Below are 20,336 nucleotides of genomic sequence, written 5' to 3' on the forward strand. Positions count from 1 at the left end.
CGACTATTCCATAGGCCGAGTGCAAGTGCTGTGGCCGCCATCTTGAAAGCTCTTAACATGTGAGTCTTCTCTTCCTTTCCCTCTCCCCATCTGGAGTATCCCCCATCTAGCCATTTCTAAAGGTTCCTGTTCAGTCCCAACTGCTGTATTATTTAAATCCCATCTACAGCACTCACTACAAGCAATGCTTAAATCTGCTTTTGTATTTGAAAACAAAGCTTTAAAAGCAGCTAGGGGAGCCACAGAGAAGAGTAGTGATTTTGTGACAATGGCCTAAATCCAAGAAGTGGGTTTAGAAAGTGCATTTGTTTGTTTTAAGCAGAATTGGTTTCAGCCTGTTTGTCGGTTGAAAATGGGAATACTGAGCCCATGTATAGATAAACCCTCTGATGGAAGCTGGAGATTTTTGTTACAGGTAGAACTGTCTGTGCACTGTGGGACCCTATATTCCACAGTTCTATGAAGCTGTTTAAAATGCATTCATAATTGTTCGAATAATTCATTCTGCATATAGAATATGCCCTCTGACAGTCACATTTGTGGGGTTATTCCTTAAATGGGGCTTTGTTGTTCCTGTAGGAAATGAGTGGTTAGATGCTTTTATAAGTCACTTCTGCCTTTTCTCAGATGCAGAGCTAGGAATAGGTGCCTAATAGCTTGCTCTGTAGTTGGTAATCAATCAGATAATAACTTATTACACTTGCATGAGCTTTTCAACACTGATAGTTTCACTATAAGATAAAGTGAAGGCCGGGCGCGGTGGCTCAAGCCTGTAATCCCAGCACTTTGGGAGGCCGAGAGGGGCGGATCACGAGGTCAGGAGATCGAGACCAGCCTGGCTAACACGGTGAAACCCCGTTTCTACTAAAAAAATACAAAAAAAAAAAAAAAAAAAAAAACTAGCCGGGCGAAGTGGCTGGCGCCTGTAGTCCCAGCTACTTGGGAGGCTGAGGCAGGAGAATGGCGTAGACCCGGGAGGCAGAGCTTGCAGTGAGCTGAGATCCGGCCACTGCACTCCTGCCTGGGCGACAGAGCGAGACTCCGTCTCAAAAAAAAAAAAAAAAAGATAAAGAGAATCGTAAGATGCAATTATAAGCATACTTTCCATAAAATGCACTGAGGCAGAGAGCAAGAAAGATGGATGTGCTTGGATCTTGAAGGAATTCTCGTGCAGGAAGGGAAGGTATTTGAATTGTGTAAGAAGGGAGTCAAGAATTATAAATTTTACGAGTAGGAATGAAATGTTTACAAAGAATATTGTTTTATTTCTTGGTAGAAAGAAGCCTTGTGAAACATCTAAAATGAAGCAGGATTGAAGGTTGCATTTTCATGAAGATAGTAGGACCACTTATCTTAGAAGAGGTGAAGAAGATACTAAGAGCCAGTGTCAGAAGCAAATCTGATCAGGCATTCTAATCAAAGTCTAATCACATTCTGAAAAGGTGTCCAGTAGCAATAACTCTGCAAACTTAGGCCAGAAAAAGAAGTCATAGTACTGGGGGAAGTCTGTGCAGGGAAGGGCGGGGCCGACAGGAGGAAAATCTGACGCCACGTTCAACCTGCTAACCACATGCTTCTGGGGGACAGGTGTGTAAGAACAGCCGAGTGAGGTGTCCAGTCACCTGCTCTCAAATGAATTCCAGATTGTAGGGCTGTGGGGAGAGGCTGTGCTGGGGCAATTAGTGAGCAGCTGTGCCTGGAGGCCTTGGTACCATCTGTGTAACAGAGAAACAGTTTGCCCTGATGAAAAGTCAATCTCCAGAGGCAGCAGATACAACCCCTGAAAGAACAAGAAGTCCCAGACCCGACTTCCATGAGATGCCACAGAAGCTAATGAGCCGGTGTCGGGCATACAAGGTGTGCCTGGTTGTGACAGCAGTGCCTGGGCCTCTAGAGGGGTAGGGGATGTATGGGGTGGGGCGTGGTCCAGCCCAACTAACACATGCTTTTGCTCAACTAGCATGACCCTTGCCAGAGGAAACAGTAATTTTAAGAATGCCTTGAAATACAGCCAGGTAAACACCTGGAGGCGATTTTCATTCTGTTAAATGTTAATCTCTAGAGAAAGCAGGAGAAAAAGGAAAACAAGTTCGTGGCCTGATATAAACAACTTCTCACCATGGAACTCTCACAAAGGAGCCTCAGCTATGGCCTTGTGGGGGAGGATACCATTTGAATAAGTGTTGATCCAAAGAGAATGTTTGGCCTTTATGGATACAAACACTGATTATACGCCCAAAGCCACTGACGTAGTATGTTTTCTCTCTTTTCCCCTGATGAAGTGCTTGAAGCTGGCTTTTTAAGCATGGGGATATAATGTAGGGATGGTGATTGTCAGATTATGACTTCGGGAATGCAGGAGTCACAAAATGTTTTTGGTTAACAGCCTGTTTCCCCAAACCCCAGCATCATCCCTTTAACCCATATTACCAGAAAAAGATGCATTTTAAGATACTGCATTCAACAAGATTCTGACATTTGCTAGTGGTCTACCACAAAGAACAATTACATTTAGCAAGAGAAGTTCTACTTTTTACTGTTAGCAGGACATGTTAAATTAAATAGAAGCTTTTTCTTCTTTCTCTTAATTTTTTTTTAGTCTAGCTTTTCGATTGCCTGAAAAGAAAAAAAAGAGGCTAAGCAAAATGGAAATACTTTACTCTCAACCAAATGGGAACAGATTATCTGAAGAGGAAAAGAAAAATGCAATCTAATGTTAAAACCCCCTCTTCTGGAACCAGTGGAGAATCTGGCATGTTCCAGTCAAGTTGCAGTATTTAATGCAAACAAGTAGGCATAAAATACTAAACGAGTTTAACTTGAGCTCAGCCATGTAGTGACATGTTAAGTACTGTCTGAATTGTTCTGTAGGCTGCCTGTATACAGTTGTCACTGCTCTGGTGTATGCTTCTAATGGAAAAGAGTAATTTTGAGGAGTTACACTATATTTGCTTCCCACTTCACTTCTACTGGCTTTAAGAGCTTTATTTTAACTTACTGTGTTAAAGTATAACGTGTTATTTTTCAGCAACCTATAAAAGCAAATTAGGTGAGGTACTGTTTACTTTTTTTTTTTTTTTAAGATGGAGTCTTGCTCTGTCACCCAGGCTAGAGTGCAGTGGTGTGATCTCAACTCACTACAACCTCCACCTCCTGGGTTCAAGTGATTCTCCTGTCTCAGCCTCCCGAGTAGCTGGGATTACAGGCATGCGCCACCACGCCTGGCTAATTTTTGTATTTTTAGTAGAGAAAGGGTTTTGCCATTTTGGCCAGGCTGGTCTCAAACCTCTGACCTCAGGAGATCCACCGACCTTGGCCTCCTAAAGTGCTGGGATTACAGGCGTGACCCACCATGCCCGGGCTTTTTTTTTTTTTTTTTTTGAGATAGTATGCCACTTTGTTGCCCACACTGGGGTGCAGTAGCACAATCATAGCTGACTACCACCTTGAGTTCCTGGCCTCAAACGATCCTTCTGCCACAATCTCCCGAGTAGCTGGGATAACAAGCATTTATCACCATGTCTGGCTGATTTTTAATTTTTTTTGTTGAGGCGGGGAGTTTCGCCATCTTGTGTAGTCTGGTCTCAAACTCCTGGGCTCAAGCAATGCTTCTGCCTCGTCCTCACCAAATGCTGGGATTATAGCCGTGAACCATTGCGTGTGTCCTTCTATTTTATGTATGAGTCAAGCTACAGACAAGGTTAACAAACCACTCCTTCAGTGCCCTACACTAGTAAACAGAACCACCGCTAGAACGCGGGCTTTCTGACTCACTTCACCATGGCTCACCACATAATGGTGCCGTTTTCATCAGTCAGCTCACATACACATTCTATTCCTTCATCCCTGGCTTTTTGCCTCGATTTGACTAGACTTGCATTGTCTGTTTTAGGGTGGAAAGCCTATGCTTGAATATATTTGTCTTTATACTGTACCTAAAAATTTGGCCTGGTAATTTGGGAGGGTTTGAGCCATTTTACTAAGGTGGGGAGCAAACTTAAGACCATTTACTAAACTGGTTCGCAGGAAAAATGGACCCCTTTCTCACCATGAGGAAAGTGTTTTGTTTACTTAGTGTGGTCTCTTTTAAGGCTAAGGCCGATTGAAGGAGAATTCTGGTGAGATGGTGAAAACATATCCCATGTGACTGCTCTTGTTTCTGTGCATCAAAGATATTAAACCTTGAAGAGAAGGCTTGGAGTCCAAAGAAAGAGTTGTGCTATTGCAATAAGCCCATAGCCTTGCAGACTCCGAGACAGCAGCTCTCAGGACAGAGTATGGAAAATGCAGTGATTTGTATCAGCCAGAGGGAAACGCAGCCTCAGGCACTGGAAGAGTGAAGAGTAGTGCTTTCACTTAAGGAAACTGAACTTTCGAAGGACTCCCCCACACTCATTTTTTTGAGTATCTGAAGTCCCTGGAATGCGCAAGTTTTGATCTCCTAAGAGTGCACCTGAAGGAGGGAATAGAGCCTTTGCCTTTAAATTGCTGGAGTTTATCTGATTAGGATAGGTTGCAACTTTCCCATGCTTAAGCTTAGCACAGAGTAGATGCTCAAAAGCCGTTGAATTGGTCATAGTTCTTTTTCTTGGATAAAAGTGTATCAGAAACACTCATCTTTGAAATCAGAGGCTTGTGCTCAAAATGCAAGAGGAAGAGAAGTCTAGTAAGAGAGTTGCTGGTGCTTTTGACTCCCTTGGGAATGGAGATCACAGTATTTGAAGAGTTGAAGTTTAGTTTGTCTCACCAAGTCACTGAACAGTCCCATGATCTCGGAGGTACCAGCGGCAGTTTTACTGCATTCTCATACCTGAAAGAACATGGAATACGCTTTGTCATTTAATACATTTCCTAGTGTTCACCCTAGGAAATGGGTGAACACTCAAAACTCTGCCTGGATAGGACAGCTCTGCGTGCACCATTCCTGGCATAGTCAGTGGTGCCTTCATGATTCAGGGGCATTTTGTACTTCTGAAGAGTAAGGTACAGGTATGTCAGATTCTCTCATTACAATGAAATCATTAATTACAGGAAAAGTGTAATTGGGGTATGTGAAATATTTTATATGGTGGAGTTTCTTAATGTTAACGAAGTTCCTGCATTGCATACCCTCAATGCTACTGCCTTTAACTCTCCTTGGCTGCTCTTAGAAGTACAGTGTCATCAGCCTTTGATGTGCTTGGAGATAGAATACAGGTGTACCTTGTTTAATTGCACTTCACCTGAGTGTACTTTTCAGCTACTGCCTTTTTCCCCCCTTTTTAACAAATCGAAGGTTTGTGGCGACCCTGTGTCCGTCTGAAACTGTTGGTGCTATTTCCCAACAGCATTTTCCCAATAATGTGCTCAGTTTGCATCTCTGTTTCACACTTAGGTACTTTTTACAATATTTCAAGCTTTGTTATAACTGTTGACGGTGATCTGTGATCCATGACCTTTGGTGTTACTCTTGTAATTGTTTCGGGGTGCATGGAACAGTACCCCTAGAAGACAGCTCAATCAAAGTTGCGCGTGAAGTTCTGCCATTCCCCGTCTCTGTCCCTCCACTTGGGCTTTTCTGTACCCCAAATTTCAACTGAAATTAACTGAAATCATGTCAGTTAATAACCCTACAATGGCCTGTAACTGTTCAAGTGAAAGAGTAAAGAATCAAAAACTTGAAATGATTAATTAAAGCTCAGTGAGAAAGACATGTCAAAAGCTGAGAAAGGCTGAAAGCTGGGTCTCTTGCACCAAGCAGGTATCCAAGCTGTAAATGCAAAGGAAAAGTTCTTGAAGGAGATTGAAAGTGCTGTTCCCATGAACAGTGATAAAGTGGAATGGTCTTATTGCTGATACGGAGAAAATTGAAGTGATCTGGATAGAAAATCAAACCAGCCACAACAATTCCTTAAGCCAAAGCTTAATCCAGAGCAAGGCCCTAACTCTTCAAATCTGTGAAGGATGAGATTGGTGAGGAAGCTGCAAAAGAGAAGTTTGAAGCTAGCAGAGGGTGGTTGGTGAGGTTGAAGGAAAGAAGCCGTCTCTGTAACATAAAAGTACAAGGTGAAGCAGCAAATGCTAATGGAGAAGCTGCAGTAAGTTATCCGAGATCATTGATGAAGGTGGCAATACTAAACAACAGATTTGTCAAGGTAGATGAAACAGCCTTGTGCTGGAAGATACCATCGAGAAGTTTCATAGCCAAAGAGGAGAAGTCAATGCCTGGCTTCAAAGGACAGATGGATTATCTTATTAGGGACTAATACAACTGGTGAATTTCAGTTAAACCATTATTCATTTACTACTCCAAAAATCCTTGAACCCTCAAGAATTATACTAAACTTACTCTTCCAGTGCTCTATAAATGGAACAACAAAGCCTGGATGACAGCACGTCTGTTTACAGCATGGTTTACTGAATTTTTTTTTTTTTTTTAATTGAGACGGAGTATCACTCTGTCACCCAGGCTGGAGTGCAGTGGCATGATCTCGGCTCACTGCAACCTTTGCCTTCTAGGCTCAAGCAGTTCTCCTGCCTCGGCCTTCTGAGTAGCTGGGACTATAGGCATCTGCCACCAAGCCCAGTAAGTTTTGTATTTCTAGTAGCGACGGGGTTTCACCATGTTGGCCAGGCTGGTCTCCAACTCCTGACCTCAGGTGGTCTGCCTTCCTCAGCCTCCCAAAGTGCTGGGATTACAGGCGTGAGCCACCATGCCTGGCCAGTTTACTGAATTTTTTATGCCCACTGTTGAGACCTACTGTACAGAAAAAAAAAAAAAAAATTCCTTTCCAGATATTAGTGCTCATTGACAATGTACTTTGTCATCCAAAAACTTTTCATGAGATGTACAAAGAGATTAATGTTTTCATGCTGCTAATACAGCATCCATTCTGCAGCCCATGGAGAAGAAGTAAGTTCCACATTGAAGTCTTATTTAAGAAATATTGACCGGGCATGGTGGCTCACGCCTGTAATCCCAGCACTTTGGGAGGCCAAGGTGGGTGGATCACGAGGTCGGGAGATTGAGACCATCCTGGCGAACGTGGTGAAACCCCATCTCTACTAAAAATATGAAAAAAATTAGCCGGGCGTGGTGGCGGGAGCCTGTAGTCCGCTACTCGGGAGGCTGAGGCAGGAAAATGGCGTGAACCCAGGAGGCGGAGCTTGCAGTGAGTGGAGATCGTGCCACTGCACTCCAGCCTGGGGGACAGCAAGATTCCAACTCAATAAAATAAAAAGAAACATATTTCGTAAAGCCATGGGTGCTATAGATTGTGATTCCTTTAATGGATCTGTGCAAAGCAAATTGAAAACCTTCTGGAAAGGATTTGCCGTATTAGAGATCATTAAGAATGCTCATGATTCGTGGGAGAAGGTCACAATATCAATATTAACAGGAATTTGGAAGAAGTGGATTTCAGTCCTCATGGATAATTTTGAGGGGTTCAAGGATTCATTGGAGGAAGTCACTGCAGGTAGGGTGGAGAGAGCAAAGAATGAGAATTCAAGGTGGAGCCTGGAGATGGTACTGAATTGCTGCAGTGTCATGATCAAACCTGACAGATGAGCAGTTGCTTCGTATGGATGAGCAAAGAAATCGGTTTCTGGAGGACACCTAGTGAAGATGTTGTGTACATTGTTGAAATGACAAAGGATTCATAATATTCCATAAACTTTATTAATCAAGTAGTAGCAGGGTTTGTGAGGATTGACTCCAATTTTAAAAGACTTTCTCACATGGGCAACATGCTGTCAAACAGCATGGCATGCTGCAGAAAAATTTTCCGAGTCAATCAAAGCAGCACACTTCACGGTTGTCCTGTTTTAAGAAATTGCCACGTCCTTCAGCAGCCACCTCCCTGATCAGTCAGTAGCCATCAGCATCGAGGCAGGACCCTCCAGACCAGCAGAATGATTACAGCCAGCTGAAGACTCAGATGACAGCAAGTTTTAGCAATGACGTATTTTAATATTAAGATACGTGGTTTTTTGAAGATGTAATGTGGCACACTTCATAGGTTTACTACAGTGTAGTGTAAAGATGATTTCTGTATGCCCTGGGAAACGAAACAATTCGTGTGACTTGCTTCATTGAAATACTAGCTTTATTTTGGTGGTCGGGAACCAAACCTGCAGTATCTTCAAGGTATGCCTGTATTTAGGAACATGGCACATACAAAAGGGGGCTACCTGTGAAATACTTATTCCCCATTTGATATCTGAAGTGATTTGAAATCGTTGAAAGATGCTGATTTAAGATGGTCAGGCAACTACTACCAAACGTTCATGACTTGTCTATAAAATCTCCACATGGAAACATGTACATGTCAATATTGAAATGAGAGAATTTTACTTGCCAATTTTTGTTTGAAACCATCTCTGTATGCTAAGCGCTGTGCGTAGCATTTTTTTATTTCAAAGTAATTTGGGGTCACATTTTAAGTTAAAGCATCATAAATAAAAGGTTTATTTCTTCATACTCAATAAAATGTCTTAGAATGTAGTTACAGATTTTAAATGTGAGATTTAAATATCAGATCCTTTTGAATTGTTACAGAAGTGTGGCCGCTGTTTTCACAACTTTTTTTTTTTTTTTTTTTGCTTTTATTAGTAATGTAGATAAGACATATTAAAATGTTTAGATTTAACAACTCAGTATTGTATTGATAGATGGGTGTTTGTTGTTGTTGTTGTTGTTGTTGTTCCACACATTAGAGTCACCTGAATAATTCTTTAGAGACACTTGTGCCTAGGTCTGTCTCTGACCTATTAAGTCGGACTCTCTAAAGTGTGACCCTGAGCATCTTTGGTTTTTGCTTCCAGAGGGAAGTGGATTCATGCCTTTTGCGTTCTGCATGGATAGTTTCAAGTTTTATAGCTCCTGGAGTGCTGTTTATCAGTGGAGTTACATTCACTCAGTTGAACTACAGTAAACTAATTCCTGAGTGCCTTCAGCAGATACTTTAAGGGTCTGCTGTGTATCAGGCATGATTCCCAGCATCTACTGGGGAGAGAGTTGATCCCCTCCTTCTGGAGTTTGTGCTTTTTGTTTTGGGCAAAAGATTGAGTCTTCTCAAAGTCTAAATGCACCATTAACAGGATCATCTCATTTCATTGACAGATTTAACCTGATTCTTAGCTCTGGGCTAGGTTTTCACAGTGCTTGATGCTTTTTCTGATTTGTGGATTGGGTTTCTCTTTAACTACATTCCACATTTAGATTAGTTGACTGTTTTCAGCAGGCCAGTCCTACCAGCACTCCCTTCAGAGTGGTCTGTGGTTATTCAACCAAGGAATTATTTCTGTTCGTTTGCCTATTATGATGAAAGAAACAATACATTGCTTTTCTTTTTTCTAGAACAGTAACCTTCAAATTTAAAATCAAACAGCATTTCTTGTTAAGGGAGAAAAAGTGTTTAACACTGTAGAAGAAGTAATAGCTAAGCAATTAGTGTCAAACCGTAGTGAACCCATCATTTAAGAATGAAAGATTTAAGATTATTCAGGTATTTTGACCTGTTCTGCTTCAAATAGAGTATAAATGTCACAATCCCCTTTTGCTTCCTCATACCAGTCCCTTCCCCGCCCCCCAAATATGATTTAAAATCTTGATATATAGAGCAGGAGCATCAGGAATAAAAGGCACATTCAATTAGGGAGAGACTCTTTACTGACCTAAATAACAGTTCATTCATGAGATAATGTGACCTGCAGTCAGAGAGAAAAATCTGTTGCTTGAGCTGGGATAAACCTGGCATAAGTACAAACCCTCCGGTAGTCAGGGAATCATCTAAAATTAGACCAGGTAGAAAAATACTGCACAAGCTTTGCAGGCCCAGTCTCCATTTCAGGAATGTTTCTTTCTCAAGATGTGTGTGTCATTTGTCACCTAGACTGTCCCTAGTAATCCTGTAATGCACATCTCTATTAGTGTGACGTGCTTGCTATCGAACTGAAGTTCCTTGCTATCAAAGGAATCAAGAAGCGCAAGCAGTTAAGCAATTTATGTATCTTAAGGGTGAGTTTCCTTTGATAACTTAAGGAGCTCACCTTCTGTTAAACAAGGTCTCCTCTTTGGAGAGGTGGTCAATGTATCTTGTGATTTTCTGGTGGCCACGAGTTTGACAATGATTCCCATGATCAAAACATCAATACCTGTTCTAGAAATTATTGCATGGTGTTGTGTATGCAAGTATTTGTCTTACAGTGATGCATATTCAAAAATGTGAGATTATCATCTTGTTTCCTCAGATTTCTTTCAGTAGACCTGAAGGTAAATTCTTGAACTGCTAAAGGGAAATTCCTTACTACTGAAATGATCTCAGATTCTTTTTGGAAAGAGAAGGGTAGAAATAAGTGCAATACACAAATTCGTTTGCTATCCACTGAACCATCTAGTATAATGGTTAGAGGTTTCTTGGATCATTGGCATTATAAGGAGTTCTAGTCACTGTTTTTGATTTATCCATGTCAGAATGGGGCAGGGAGAAAAACCCACAAGGATGTGGTTTTCCTCTTTGAACCAATAGGGAAAAACTTAAATCTAAAATATGAAGTTCGGACTTTATTCCTTCAAAGCATGTTTATGGAGCTTCAGTGAACAAGACAGACAGACCCTGCCCCCTACCCTTGTGGCTGTGCACTCTAGTGAGGCATGCAGATGCTATAAATAAAACAACTTACTTAGAAGGTGCTATGGTCAGGGCTGGGGATAGGAATAGAGCAGGGCAAAGAGAACTAGGAGCTCCAGATTTGGAGGGCCCCAGGGAAGGTTGCAGTTTCAAATAGGACATCAGGGTGGGCTTTATCCAGAAGGAGCAATTGAAAGAAAAGCAGGAAGCCGCTGCGGGATTTGGCCACATGCTTATGCAGGGTAGAGCAGTCCAGGCAGAAGGCAGTTGCACTGGAAGTGCCCGTAAAGCTGGAGGGCACCTGACGTGTTGGAGGAACCCTAAGGCCATTGTGGCTGCTGACAGGGCTTGGGGAGGAGGAAAAAGGAGATCAGGCACAGGAAGTGCAGTCCCAGCCACACAGGGCCTTGTCAGCAATTAGGTTTTCCATGACACTGGGAGTAAAACTTTGAAGGGATTTGAGCAGAATGAGCTGGCTTCATTATGTGTCTTGACATTCATCAGGTGTTTGATAACTACTTTTTTTTTCCTTAAATTTCATATCTTTTCTGGAACCACACCATTTTTTTTCCTTCTCTGAAAATTGTAACAGCAATAGCTCATACTTGCTGTGGTGGGTATGCTGCCAGTCACTGTGCATTGATTAACCCTGAGACCCTTCACAGCCGCTTTAAAAACAGTACATGTTATCACCTTCGTTTTATAGGCGAGGACACGGAGACTCGGAGAGCATAAATGACTCACCTGAGGACCTTGGGTCACTCAAGGGCAGAGTCAGTATTTGAGCCGAGGCAGTGGGCTCTTAACTCTTAACCACAGTAGTGAAACACTCATGCCGTCCCACCCTAAGACTTTCCCAGACCCCCATGAGCATCTCACTCATCAGCCTCAGGCCCTTTAACTCTTCCACTTCACATACGTAGTTGCCCAAAGGATGATACTGTGTCAGCTGGGGTGTGCATATGGGTTGCACTGTGTGGATTGAGGTGTGTCTGTCAGGGATAAGGAGGAGAAGTGGTTGCTGCTTGTTGGGGACTCATCTGTAGGACTTACCAATTACCATCTCCCAATTACAGCATGGTTTCCTATGCGCCAGGATGGGGAGGGAGCTAAGAGACTTGCATGTGTATATCGAAGCAAGAACCCCAGCTCCTGCTGCATCTCCTCCCTCACCCTGAGACGGCTGGTGTAGGTGCTGTCAGGGTGACATTGCTTGACTATGTAATTACTGTCATGTGGCATGATAGAACTCTTGCCTACAGGTAGAAATTATGATAAGGGACCTGAATTTGCAACTTTGACTTCACTCTCAATTCCCTCCATCATCCAGTTATTAGTCCTTTAATGTCACTCTAGCTTTTTTATGTCTTTTAATGATGTCATCTCATGATTTTGCTGTTGGATTTTGAAAGGAGGAACCTCAGCTTGTAATAGAAATATATGAAGTGAAATGAGTTCTAAGGAGGAAGCCATTATAACTTCTTAAAAGAGTACATAAATGTGTACGTATTTGACAGATAAAAAACACTGAGCTTACGTTAAGTCGTGATACTGTATGGCAACAAGCATTCTGATAGCCAGTGGAAATATATTTTTGAAGTGCTGGTGAAAGACAGATCCTCCATTAGGGAACTTTATTTCTGAATTTGCTAAGTAAAACTTGCCTGCAAATGTGTAATATCTGTAACACACTGCTCTTATTAATACATTGGAGCTGACTTCCTGTTGTCCAATGAAAATGAGAATGCTTCTAAGTGCCTGTGTGGCATATATTCTACTTTTAAATAAGATTCCGTACACAAGGCAAGGACAGTACAAGCCCTTTAGAAAAAAAAAAAAAAACCCATGCAAGACAGAACAAGTCTAAATATTGATTTAAATTGGATCATAGCTCTTTAGACAACACCTTTTAGTGCCCACTGTTTCCCAAGCAAGAAACTCTGTGTTCTGGATAGTTGTAAAAGAAATAGAACATGCTTCCCTTGTGTGTTTCAGTGGATGAAGTAGAAAGAACACAGGTTGGAGTCAGATCAGGCATGAATTTAAATCTCTTTTCCTGTTTATTTGTTCTGAGACCTTGGGCAAGTTATTTAACCTTCTAAATCCCACGTTCCCATCTGTAAAGTGAAAATGGAATAGTCAGTTTGCAAGATTTTTGAGAATTCAAACAGAACATTGAACGTAGACCACCTTATCCCGGTAGGTACTTAGTAAATATTTCCTTCACTGTTGACAAGGATCACACAGTAGGGAATGGGGGGAGGATTAAAATATGTTAACAATCTCTTAGGAAAAAATTCTGAAGCAATAGTGGGCAATTCTTACCCATTATGACAGTTATTTCACATAGTGTGGAGATAGAACCAAATTTAGACTCGTTTCCCCAAGGCCCTTGTTGAGAACCTACTGTGTGCCATGTCCGATTCCAGATGCTGAGGAAACACAGTCTGTACACTAATTTAAACTTTATTGAGAGAGCAGACGTTGACCAAATACTCACACTAATCAGACCAATAAATGTCAGATTGCAAGTGTGTTAGTGCTATGAGAGAGAAGAAAATGTTACGACACGGCATACTAGGGAAGTTTGACCTAATCAGGGCGATCCAGAAAATCTTCCCTGAAAAGGATGGCTACAACGCCAGTATCTTCAAAGGTGGGGAGGTGTCTGCAACCCTCAGTATACCATCAGGGTCTCTTGGACCCCATTTTAATTTTGGAGTTTCTTTTATGAGATGCCTTAAGGGCTTTAATGGATGGCTGTTGCATAAATTTAATCTTTCCTAGAGGTCTTTCAGGCAACAAACAGAACATTATTTCTTTTAAGGCAAAACAAAACAAACAAAAACACCTCATTCTGTCTTAGCATTACCACTAGCTCTGTTGGACCTCTTGCACACCTAAGACACATGGTAACATCTTAGTGGTCTTTTCTGTATCTTGAAACATTTTCCTATTTCATCATCTGAGGAATTTGTTCATCCTTGCTTATTAATTATTCCCAACCATACTAAAATAAACATTAGAAAAGCAATGAGTGATGGAATCAACTCTAAGGCTGATGCAATAGTGAAGTGTTATTATATTATCCTTGAGTTTTCTTACTGCATGAGCCCACAGTTTTTTGTATCTTTCAAGCAGGTATAAAAGAAGTCAGGAAATACTTTTATCTAAATTAAAAATCTCTAGTTGAACAGAGTTGAGAATTGAGAATTTTCTGCCATGATAGCAAAGAAGAGGAAACTGATGAGGACCTCTCACGATTACTCCATGATTCAGAAGATAAATGCCAAAAGACAGAAGTTCTCTAGACTCTAATGATGATGGTGAAATTGATTGTGTAAGTGAAATCTCAGATTCTTCAGATGAAGATATTCCAGATGAATTTTCCTCAGCTCAGGAATCATGTGAGTCAGTAATGCATTTCAAAGGATGGAAAAGGAAATACAGTATTCATATCTAGTTTGTCATTCATTAGGGAGTACTTCATCACACAACATTTTGCAGCAAAAACCTGGAGCATTCTGTTTTTGCTAGAAGGATACGTGACAAATTCTTTCATCTTTTAAGATGTTTGTGTACTGAAAATGTACTTCATCTGATTTATAAGTGGACAAATGCAGGTGTGTGTACAGAGGTGGTTCGAAGGAATATATGATGTAGAAATGAAAAGAATTATTGGCTTGTCACTCTAATTGATTGCACTAAATCCAGAAATGAAAGTGTTTTGTATTTATTAAGCCAGGAACATGACTGTCCTTTCATCAGCAAAATTACGAGCCGTCACATGTTAAGATACTGCGTTTTGATGGTGCAACTACAGAAAAGAACCAGAAGTAATGATGAGCTAGAACCTATTAGAGCTACTTTCAAACCTAGTTAGCGTTTGTAAGGTGGATATATTCCAGCTTCATTCAGGACAGTCGAAAAGCAGTTAGTTGCATTCAAAGGATGTTACCTATTCTGAGTATCTATAGCTTCAAAGCCAGGAAAATTGGTGTAAAAATTTGGGTTTGCTGTTTAAGTTATCACTAATGTATCCAATTATGTTCGTCCTCTTGTTTTATTCTCTAAATCCTTCTTTAAATTCATTCAAAAAGTTAAAAAATAAATAAAAGAGGTCCATTGGTGATGACCCTTTTTCTTAGTATACAGTGGGTTTAGCAGGCAAAAGGAGGGAAGAGAATTTCAGGTAGAGGGAACAGCACATGCAAAGGACTCAGTAGGAGAGAGAGGATTTGCTTGAACTAAGTGTAGGCTCAGGTGGTAGGAATGCGGAGAGCACCAACAGTGGGGTGAGGCTGGAGAGGACACGGGCACCCATGATCCAGGGACCTGTATACATGAGGAGGATTTCTGCCCTGTCCTAAGAGCAAGGGAGGCCATCTAAGGGAATTAAGTGGAGGACAGGCATTATCACACTTGGATTTTAAAAAGTGATGATGGCATTTGAGGTGATTCTGAGTCAGGCACTTGTGCATACAGGACTGGGCCTGGCAAGAGATTTCCGGCTGGAGGTGTGGAGTTAAGGTTCATCTGCGTGTAGTTCAGGTGAACATCTTGAGCCACGAAAATCTTGAACAAAGATGAAATCATCTAGGGGGAGGGGTATAAGGTAAGAACATCTAAGTCCCAGTGTCTGGGACCAATAATACTTTGGGGCCTGAAGAGACAATGAATTTGTGAAGGAGATGGAGGAAGAACAGTGGCATAGAAGAAAACATGGCATTGTGTGAAGGAAGACAGAGGAGGCGAATGTTCCAGGAAGGGTGTATAGCATCAGTTGCTGCTAAGGGGTCTAATAAGAGGAAGACTAAAGAACAAAAGTTTTTGAATTTAGCGACATAAAGATACTTGGTAACCTTAGTGGGAGATACTCCAGTAAAATGATGAGATTATAGGCTGGATTGGAACCAGCCAGCTATGGAATGGAAGGTAAGGAAAAAGGGGATAGTATATAGATGACTATTTTGAGAAATTTGGCTATTTAAAGGTGGCGGAGAGTAAAGACACAGTAATATCAAATGGCCAGATAAATACAGCAGTGAACCTACTTCTTTTAATCTTGTTTATGTTTTATTTATCGAGGCTAATTCTGCTGTAATTTAGATCAGTTTTCTACCTTCACGAGCGACTTAAGAGCTGCTGATCTGTTTGAATTGTTGTGCTTCCTTTAGTTCCACTTGGCCTGCGTTTTGTAGCAAGCCTCCAGCTGGGACATGCACCGGTTCTTGTGAGCAAGCTCAGGGGCATGACATTTTATTGTGCCAGGCATGCAACATGTCTTAGCTTATTCTTCACAACAACTGTATGAGGTTGGTTTCATTACCTCCATTTTACAGATGATAAAACTAAGATTCAGAGGAGGCTACTTCCCTGCCAAAGTCGAACATCTAGGAAGAGGGAGAACTGGGATTCAAACCCAGGTGACTCAGGCTACACATTTCCTGATTTATCTTCGACACAAAGATAACATCACAGTTGAAATAAACTGCCTTTCACAAGAGATTTTTCCACTCAAAACCCAGATTTGGGGGCTTATTTTTATTGCTTTTATTCATACAATCTGTCAGTACACAGCCAATTCAAGATCAGCTCCCCTTCTTCCCCACTGTTGCCTCATCCAGCGTGTCTCTTAACTGTCTTGCTGCTGGAAGTAGTTCTGAGAAATGAAAATAATAAAACCAGTTTATTTCCCAGGGGCTTCGGAAACACGTACAGGATTTTGTTTCTGGTGCTTCTCCAACCCACTGATTGTAATCTCAGTTCTTACCTGGGACCCCACGCAGGAACAAAACGGATCTGAATCCTTTCATATCTCACCTCTATTAAGTCCTGAGTCAATGGGGTCAAGTTGGTGACATGTTTGGACATGTATAGAAGGAAAACAATGGATGGAAGTCGTCATCAGCGTTGTGACCATGACAAGTTGATCCCACGTTAAAATAGATATGTCGAATTGGCGGCGACACCATGGGTTTGGAGGTTGCCTTTTGGGTTATGTCCGTAGGATTTCACAGCATGGTCAAGTGGTCCAAAATGTGGACAGCTGGATGGGCTCGGTGGCTCATGCCTGTAATCCCAGCACTTTGGGAGGCCGAGGTGGGTGGATCATCTGAGGTTGGGAGCTTGAGATCAGCCTGACCAATATGATGAAACCTCATCTCTACTAAAAATACAAAATTAGCCTGGCATGGTGGCACATGCCTGTAATCCCAGCTACCTGGGAGGCTGAGGCAGGAGAATCTCTTGAACCTGGGAGGTGGAGGTTGCAATGAGCCGAAGTCACGCCATTGCACTCCAGCCTGGGCAACAAGAGAGAAACTCCATCTGGAAAAAAAAAAAAAAAAGATGTGGACAGCTGAGTTACACATTCCAAGTGAAACAGAGGAAAGTTGATGGAGGTGAGGTCGAGCAATGTTCTTTTGTCGTTTTTTTCTTTAGGATCAAAGTCCCCATTTAATAGATGTTTTCAGCCCATGGAAGACCCTAATTTGAGAGAATTATGTATTTTTCTCTCCTAGGGTTTTGTTCCTTCTCTGCATCTCTCTAATGTTAACTTATAGAATGTCTGTTAAGTGCATGTGACAAGTTGTTTTTTTGCATTGAGGGAAAGATTTTGATGTCACCATGTGAGACTCAAGTCTTTGATGTTTAATTGTATTTTACCTAGATGACAGTGAATGGTTGGAAATTGTTTCCTGCATGTTGCTAAGACCATGACATAGTGGAGCCTCTACGGTCTGTGCTCACTTTGTGAGGCTAGAGTGTGACCACTGGCCCCTGGGAGGCCACAGCAGCCACACCCCGTTCTTTGACAGCCTCTGTGAGCATAAGGGACTCCGGGTAACATACCAGATTCTGGGCTCTGGGACAAGCCAGCATTATTGCCTGAGCTGATTTCACTCCCTCTGAATTTTAAAACAGAAGATACAGAGAGGCAGCCCCAACTGTAGGAGCACAAGAGTATCTCCCACCCCTATGGAGTCTGTAGATGGTGACGCTTAAGTTTGCTAACACCTCGGGTTCACAGGTATCACTTGAGTTGTGGAATATCCATTTGTTACTCATTTAGGTGAATCCTGATTTCCCTTTCTTTTTACATTATAAAACAGAGGTATGCTAACTGAGGATAGGAAGCAGATATCCCTGAAATATAATAAAATTGGTTTTTAAAACAAAACATTTTTAATAACTATATTAAAATGTTAATATTATACTAATAACTATATTAATATCCTATTACATGTTATTACACAAATCATACTCTTATTATACAACATACTAATACAAGTTATATTTTAGAAATAGAATTATGATCAATAGAAGTACCGTTAATATTATACCAAATATTAACATGTCAGATCTTAGCAATAATGCTTGAATTATGCAACATTCACAAATCTGGACAGAACAGAGTGTAACACTGGCTGGTGACTCAGTGGGCCTCCTGTACTGCCCTCATTGTAGAAGAAACTATCCCTTAAGCTTTGACAATTCACTTTCAAATTAAGTAGCATTTTCTTCTAGGAAGGCTTTTTATTACATTTTGGTGGCACTTAAGCCCTCCAGCTGCAACACCCCTTACCCTAATGGTTTCGTCTTTTCAGTTAACGATTTCTAGGAATATCGACATGTTTATTTAAAGAAGAGGAATGGCGGTAGCAGCAGGAACTGAAACACGCCGGTATCTTTAGCAGTCGTCACCGCAACATACAGAGGGATGAGAGTCTGGAATTTAGTTCATATCCAGGCTTAATGAATTACTGGCTTGTGAAAGTTATAAAAATAGCCAAATTTGCTGGCACCTACTATATGTCAGGCACTGTGCCTAAAGACTTTGTGTGGACTCTTTGGTTTCAAGTGGAATGATTTTTATTTCACTCAACAGTGCTTCACTGGTTAACGGTGACCATGGCATCAGAATGGCCTTGGGCCTCACAGAGTGCTGATCTTACTAACGCCGACTGAGGAGAAGCCAGGTCTCCCTGGGGTGCTGCTAACGTAAGGTGGTGGCTGCAGGCTGGTGGCGGGGAAACCCACAAATGTCCTTCGTGTTTTACCTAGTGCTGTGAAGCAGAGTGAGGGTTTAATTCACAATTTCATTATGTTCATGATTGGTTATACATTTTTAAGTAGTTTTCATACTGTTATCAAATGTAAAATAATTGAGAATATTCTTGTAATGGCCATAGAACTTGGAAGCTTGGAATTTGAAAACCTACCTTAGATACGTGGTTTCTAGCCTTGGTGCCACGGCCCTTGAGGGGCTGTAGTTGTCAGAAGTTCTAAATCCTTGGACACATCAAGTTCTATCTACAGGCTAAAGCATATGTGAGTCTGTGTGTCTTACAACATCTGTTCAACCTATTTTGTTGCTTTTTTGATCAGCAAAATATCAATTTCAAAACACATTACCAAATTCAAACTAGCTTTGAGTTTATATCCTTTTGTATTTTTCTCAGTCATTGGATACCAGAAGTTCAACTATTATCCTGTGAGGGGGCTAAAACGTTTTTTAAAAAATATATTCATTAGGGTTGGGAATGACTGTTCTGCTGCTCAAGGGATTTTTTTAAAACAGCCCAAGATTGCAAGTTACTTAGTGACTGTCGCTTCCAGCCTAGGTCTATTCTTAGAAAATGTGTCAGCTTATCCTAAAGAAAAATTTCATCACTGAATTGAACCCTTCCATTTTCCAAATATCTTAGTACTGCCTTAGAAGTACCGTGGGGTAAAAGGGAAAGATTTATAGCCCGTGCCTGATTGCCATTGGTTTGCCTAATTAATATTCACTATGGGATAAATTATCTGCTGCTATTTGAAATTTGCTAAAAGATGCCCTTCATTCATGTCTGCCACTATGTGTGGACTGGTATTATTGGCAGCACTTGTGTGAGCAGAGACAGAGTAGATATGGTGCAAAAAATACATCCAGTACGGCTGAGAGCATGGTGGCAATTCTGAGTGTCACAAAAGGTGTAAGTCATGTATGGCAGCTCTGAGCACGTGGACACACAGCTCTATTCCAGCCTCTACCTGGGAAAATATCCATTTCCTTTGTATGTACTCCCTGGTCTTGCCCAGCCATAGAACTATGTGTTATTCTTATGTTGAAATAGCTAAAACAAATGAATTTGGTCTCCACATAACAAATTAGTCAAAAGTTCACTTTCAGCTAGTCACTGGAATTTGGGGACATATTTTCTCATAGACCTGGTTTGCATGTAGGTTCCCTGTTGGGCTGCAAGAACGACCTCTTTGACTCAGAATGGAATTGAAAGATGCTTTTGATTCTCTTGTTTCCTCTTGTCACTATGGGAAGATGCTGCTCTGTCCTAATCACCTTGGCCCTGAAAGTGAATGGTCTTGTCGCTTGTCAACTGTGGCTTGACGGTCGTCTTCTTCCTTGGCTGGCTGAGTGGGAAAGGCAGGGAGTTGCCCCACTCTGTGGCTCGTTCATTTGTAAGGGATGTTCAGGAGTCATCAGAAGGCATGTTGGTATTGCTTTTACCACTAGCAAAAGCATAATGCGCTCTTCCCTGCCCTTTCAGCGTCCCTCTTCTCTCCCTGCCCCCGTCTCTTCTAAAACAGAAAAACGAAAATGAAGGTTAATGTGAGAACTGCCCAGTACAAAGATTATATTCTGTTTTACAGCCTTATTTATTCAGTAAGGTGTGGATAGCAGTCCTGATATATAGATCATGGACGATGTGATAAAGT

The 20,336-nt window shown here is 41.4% G+C and overlaps 1 protein-coding gene across 11 annotated transcripts in view; it reads left to right on the forward strand.

The window, feature by feature from the left end:
* CELF2 (CUGBP Elav-like family member 2) overlaps window positions 1–20,336 on the forward strand; it is a 543,854-nt gene that overhangs the window by 262,743 nt on the left and 260,775 nt on the right. The window lies entirely within an intron of this gene.

Source organism: Rhinopithecus roxellana, chromosome 11, assembly GCF_007565055.1.
Source record: "Rhinopithecus roxellana isolate Shanxi Qingling chromosome 11, ASM756505v1, whole genome shotgun sequence".
NCBI lineage: Eukaryota > Metazoa > Chordata > Mammalia > Primates > Cercopithecidae > Rhinopithecus > Rhinopithecus roxellana.